Here is a 6,869-nt window from a genome sequence, read left to right on the forward strand (position 1 = left end):
GTTATAACGAGTGCGCTGAGAGTTGGGAAGCAAGTTCCGGGAGTGAGTGTTTTATTAAATAAACTACAACTAAATACAAAGGAAAGTAATCAGGGAAGTGATGGAGTCCAGGTGAATCTGATGACGCGTAGGTGCGCGTAATGATGTTGACAGGTTTGCGCCATAATGAGCAGCCTGGTGACCTAGAGGCCGGAGAGGGCGCACACGTGACAGGTGTGGGTGGACAAAATCAACATGCGCGTGATGACGCACGCGGACGCACTTGCGCGAGCAGTCTGGTCAGCATGTTGTATCCAAAGTTGCTGGGGTCTTTTTGAAGGGAGCTTTTCACACTGCTTTACTAAAATTACATTGGCCGATACAGTACTGTAAAACCGTATTATATGCCATTTACGTAGCAGCTGTTTTTATCCAAAGTGACAACAGTGAGTCCACACATTTCTGTATGTGACCCCAGTGGGAATATAACCCACCACTCTTGTATTTTGCTAGTGCCATGCTCTTACTAACTGAGCCACACAGGACCACTACAATATTGTAAAATACAATGCATGATTACAATACAGGTGTAAGGTATGATCACCATCCCACCCTCCTCCAGGCCATAGATGAGCCATGCAATGACATCAATCCAGACCTAAATCAGACTTAGATTTACCATGCCAGGTGCATGAACAATGTGATGTCCATTTTTATTTTTCCTTTATTTAACTAGGCAAGTCAGTTAAGAACAAATTCTTATTTTCAATGATGGCCTAGGAACAGTTGGTTAACTGCCTTGTTCAGGGGCAGAACGACAGATTTGTACCTTGTTAGCTCAGGGATTTGAACTTGCAACCTTTCGGTTACTAGCCCAACGCTCTAACCACTGTTCTCATGGTATTTCACAGTAAACTGGATCAATGGTTTTGGTGATTAAATCAATGTTCTCATGATATTTCACAGCAAACTGGATCAATGGTTTTGTTCTCATGGTATTTCACAGCAAACTGGATCAATGGTTTTGGTGATTAAATCAATGTTCTCATGGTATTTCACAGTAAACTGGATCAGTGGTTGTGTGGTGAAAGATGTCTCCAAACAAAATAAAAGATTTTGAATATAAGACTTAGTTACCAGTTTATAGTTTTGTACTAAGAGATTTGAAAATTCCCCACAAAACTGTAATCTGTGTGTGTGTCTGTGTGTGTTTACGTGTGTGAATGTGTGTGTATGTGTGTGTGCCCACTGGCCAAAGATGTCAGTTCAACGTCTAGTTTTGATTTACATTTGGTTGAGTTGTCAACTAACGTGAATTCAATGTGAACTCAATAAATCATTTCACCCTGTCATTGGATTTGTGTTAGAATTTAGGTGAAAAAAAGACAACATTCCCTTACATTGATGACTTTTGGCAAATCCAATATGTATAATTAAACAGCAGCAGTAAAATAACATGCGAGGCTATATACAGGGGGAACCGGTACAGAGTCAATGTGCGGGGGCACCGGTTAGTCGAGGTAATTGAGGTAATGTATACATGTAGAGTTAAAGTGACTACACATAGATTGTAAACATTGAGTAGCAGCAGCGTTAAAGAGGGGTCTGGGTAGCCATTTGATTAGATGTTCAGGCGTCTTATGGCTTGGGGGTAGAAGCTGTTAAGAAGCCTTTTGGACCTCGACTTGGCGCTCCGGTACCGCTTGCCACTTGCCGAGTATTTGACAATTTTTAGGCGTCAATTTTTTACCGCTTGCCGAGTCTTTGACAATTTTTAGGGCCTTCCTCTGACACTGCCTGATATAGACTGGCTTGTATGCGTGTGTGGTGTCTGTGTGTGAGTGTGTGTGAGCTGTCATATGTGACACTGAGCAACACTCACTTGCTAGCCTGGTTTAAAATGTACTAGAGTTTATGTTTCAAGCTGTGTGGAGACCAGGGTTTCAGATAGGGGAGAACGAATGTGAAAGGTAGAGAAGTCGTATTATTGGTGAAGAAATAACAAGACAGAAATGCATTTGTCTTGCACTGCTTCATGTCTCTCTCTCTCTCTCTCTCTCTCTCTCTCTCTCTCTCTCTCTCTCTGTCTCTCTGTTGATGGATGACTACCTTCCTGCTCAGTTGCCTTGTTTGTCTACTGTGACGGAGCAAAGTGACCAGGGGACAGACAGGAGCAGAAAAATAAGCAGCATTATTCAAATAAAGGCTGTGTTGTCAGAGCAGAACTGTCTACAGCAGTGTACTCTACATCGCTTGTTATCTGAGCTGCTTCCTTCAGTGGACACAACATCCTCCTTTTGATTTTGCAGAAATAGTACTCCACTACTTATAGAATAGCAACTTATTCTGCTGGAGACTACTCTGACTGGTTCAACATTTACATTTTGCTTGTAGAATAAACTGCTTTTAATGAAATGGAGTATAATGGATAACTACACAGTAATGGATAACTAAAAGAACCCCAGTGTTGGTGTTTATACCAGAGTTGAACCAAAGCCACACCCATCATTATCATAATTCCCAGCATGCTCTATTGCATGTTGATTTTTTAGAATTATTTGTTTCAATATCTATGTTTTTTACTTGTACATTGATGATGAATTAATGTTATGCTACTCAAATATAAGTGACATGCATTTTCTAAACTAAACCAATATGTACTGTGTTAAAGAATTGCATTTTAATGTTAACATATTCACTTAGGATCTCATTTGGTGAAGTCCACAGTACTGAAAATGGATGAACACAACAACCATGTCTCTGTCACTAATAAATACTGTAATTGGTGGTAACTCTACAATTCACTTGCAAGGCAAAACACTGGGATTTATGCAAATAAGGCTTTACACTAAGCAGTGTGTTAATTTAATACTCTTCCATTACTTATACGGGTCTACACTTTCAGTGTTAAATTTAACACTCTCAGTGTTGATTTAACACAGGAGAATTTGCTGTGTAGTGAAGACGTGACACCTTAAGGGGGTGTGCTAAAGTATTTGGCCTGCCAGGTTACAGTACTTTTACACCCTTACATTGTTGTTATACATAGTGTCAGGATCACAGGTGGCCACTGAGCTAAAAGCACATAAAACTATGCCAGCAACTGCAATTTCACACAGTTTGTTGACGGCAGTGGAGCGGCACATGGAGAAAACCAGGAGTAGAGCTTTGCTTTCATTGGCTGCAACAGCTGACAGGAGGAGCAGTGGAGAAGAAAGGAGGAGAGAACTGGCCTTTGTAAAAGAGAAAAAAAAACAGGGAAAAAAGAGCCCTTGGGTGGGTGTTAGAGGAAGCTCTTCAGACAGAGCCCCATCTCCGTCTGTCACAAATCATTTCTGCTCGGGAAGTGAGGAGGCGAAACGTCAAAATATTTGAATAAATTCCGCAGAAGCCTGTTGAGAGGGAGGAGGAGGGCAAATGAGGGAAGAGAGGTGTATTGTTGTCAGCGGTGGGGTGGATAGAGGTGGTGAGGAGAGGATGGGTGGCGTCTGAAATAGCCCTCACAGCTGGAGGAGGAGGAATATGGACTAAATAGGAACTGGCCACCGTAGTTGTATTATGGCCTGTTTTGACGAACATGTATCGTCCTTTAGATAGTCACTAACATATTTGGATATGACTGTGAATCTTCAGTATTACCTATCACCAATGTACCGTTACATAGCAACAATGTTTTGGCTTTACTTGACTACTACCCTTCCTCTGACCACTGCCCTCCACTACCAGCTAGAGTGAGTCCAGAGAGAGAGATAGGATGACAAACATAATCCCCTCTGCGCAGCCATGTTAACCTTTTGGATGAGAGAACCTCCAGGAGTGTGTGGTGTGTTAGTTCACTGTGAGTATCTAAGCGCCTGCTGTGAGGTTTGGGGTGTAACGTGTGCCCTCTGTGTCTGAGGCTGTCATAGCGACGAGTCGATGACGCACTGCGTCAAGGCTGCTCTGCTTTACAGTATAAGAGCATCCCTGAGACCTTGAGAGGTGAGAGAGTTATCCTGCACCGGGACTGGTGTTTACTGTAGTCCTGGCTCATAGAAATAGAATGACTAGACAATAATGCCATTCTGTCTACTCCATAGATGAATTGGGAGGATGGGAGATGCCCTGGTACACTGAATTTCTGAACCGAAAGGAAAGTGGGATTGGTGGCGCGACGATGTGGGGAGCTCATCATCGCTGACCAAATCAGTGGTGATGTGGGCTATTTGTCAAATCTCTTTTGTTTTCACCATTGGGTCATAAAATGAATCTAATGAATTCTAATGGATTTACATTACAAGCACATTTGACTCACCTTCCTGTTCTAGGCATGACATTTGACTGTGCGTGTGTTGACCCTGCCGTCAGCTGGAACAGTGCCAAGTTGATATACAGAATATCACCAACCTAATGAGCTAATGTTTGGCCGGCTTCCATTTTCCTTCATACCCCCATTAATGTTCAGCTGTTAGGTGAAAAGTAAATGAAGAACAGGATCTGATAATAACAAAGGTCTAATGATGGTTGTTTGTTAAAGACTCTGAGTACATGCTCTTTATTCCGGGTTGCATTTAATAATCTATTTGTTGAGTGGATCTCTGGGGTCTATTAGAAGTTGCAGGGTCAGAGTCTCCTCTGTGTGCCTGGGAACTCTGTAACAGTGTATTTAATTAGGCTTCTAATCAGCCACTAAACACAAAATAAAATGAAACAGTCTGTGTCTGTTTACTTTCCACCCCAACCAACCTCCTATTTGCATGTACCAGGCAAATTTTTTTAAAAAAAATAATCAAAAGGAAAGATCAAGGTCATGACTTTTCATCGCAACCTATTTCCTGAAACCAATTAAAGAGTTAGCGGTGAAGTTCAGTTGGAGGACGCGCACTGGAAAACAATAGCAGAAGGAGATGACAGCTCTTCCGCTATCTTGCTGTATTTCTTCCTGTGCTAATTATATTTGCAGATTCTGTCATTTAGACAAAAGCCAGATAGCTTTTGTAATCAGGGTGAAATATTTCAAATGCTCTTTAGATAGTATTGCCAACCTTTAAAACTGGAGTCGAATGCTAGATATGGGATCAACTTGATTGGGAGGTTGGAATTTAAGACTTAATTAATGGAATGTTATCTTATAAATGATTACAAATGAAGGTTGGCCCTGATGAATGGTGAAAGGTATCGCCTAATGCTAATGATTGTTTTATGCAAAGGCTATTGCCGCCCTCAAGTCAATATTTGTTTTGTTCTTGGATTTGGACAAACTATTATTAACAAAAGAAGTGTAACTTCTAAGCATTCTCAATACACATTGAAGTATATCAGATTCAGAAATGCAAAGAATGCCCTTCGTCTTCTTCAGTCCTTTGTGTTTTCTCCTAGCGTTGCCTCCTATAACCTCACTAAAAGCCTTCTTGTTTGTAATGCAAAAGGTATGTGCTTTCAAGTGAGCGTGTGTGTGTGTCTTTTGCTGTGTTTCTGTGCCATTCTACTCACTTTCTTGTCATTTCCTCCATCTTCTCTTCTGTTCTTCATATTGATACAGTATGCACCTACCCTCCTCTATTAGTTACTGCATTCACTGCTTCCCCCCCCCACTTACACATCACCTCCGCTTTTTTTCAACCTCCGTCTTTCTTCACCTTTCTTTACCCTCTGTGTTTGTAGAGGAGACCTTGTGTAGCAGCCTGTGATGTGACTTCAGTCGAGCATCATGCTGGGGTGATGTGCAGCATACATTTGTTAACACCTGTTGGGATATCAAATGCATTTAAATGTATGTGAATAATAAACATACTGGCACCTGGAAGTCATGTTTTAAAAGCTGGGACATTTGATCGCTGACTTATTTGACGTGAGAAAAAAAATGATGTACATGGAAATAATACATCAGAGCTATTGTAACATTGTCTGTTTCTGTATTCAACTTTGATGAGGGTTGGTGAACATAGAAATATAATTATTAGATTGGACAATCCCATTCAAATCACATCAATGTTTTATGATGGGTGGACCGGTGGCCATATTGAGTTCACCCTATCTATTTCTATGTTAAGGCATGGCATTGGCCAGATTCTATGCTAATGTCGAGGGGGATGGGCACTAGGCATGGCTAGATGTTCTATGCACCCCATGAGATGTTACCCCATGTGGCTTGACTAAGGCTGCCTGGGAAGGTGAGCATGGTTATAGCTATGCAGAGCGGCTTCTCTATCTACTGTCTGTCTGGTTCCGGGGGAAATGGAAGAAAGCCTGTGGTGCAGCTTCCGCTTAGGGACGTTAACAAGGAGACACTCCATCTGAACTCCTCTTCCACATTTACTGGTTTGGTTGAACAGTACAGAAGAGAACCTCCCCTGACAGTCCCCCCCCCTCCTTTAGGACCAGAATGTGGGGCATCCCGTTCAGGCATTTATTTTACGCCTGCTATGTTAGTGTAGCACATGTGGATGAGTGAAACTTACTCCTCAGCCTTAAGTGTCCCACTTGCGTCACCTCATTAGCTGGCTTTTGAGGTGGCACGATCGGCTAAGATGCTTGAGGAGGGCGGTCATGTGTGCTAGTAAGGCAGAGGTCTTGAGTTTGTGCCAGTATGGGCCGACTCGGGAGGAAGTGGGACTCACTAAGCAAGCAGCGTGATGTCCTTTACAGTGGTGCCATGATCCAGATCTACAGTTGCGCTGGGGTCACTGAGTAAGTTTGAGGGGTGAATGTAGCACATTGGGATGTGTGAAACTTACTCCTCAGCTTGAAGTGTCCCCACTTGCGCCAGCAAGTAGCCAGCTTTTCGTGTGGCGCCGACCGGTAAGACGCTTCAGGAGGGTGATCACGTGTGCTAGTAAGGCAGAAGTCCTGAGTTTGCGCCAGGTATGGGCTGAATTGGGAGGAAGTGGTACTCGGCTAAACAAGCAGCG

The sequence above is a fragment of the Salmo trutta genome, chromosome 37 (assembly GCF_901001165.1).
Source record: "Salmo trutta chromosome 37, fSalTru1.1, whole genome shotgun sequence".
NCBI lineage: Eukaryota > Metazoa > Chordata > Actinopteri > Salmoniformes > Salmonidae > Salmo > Salmo trutta.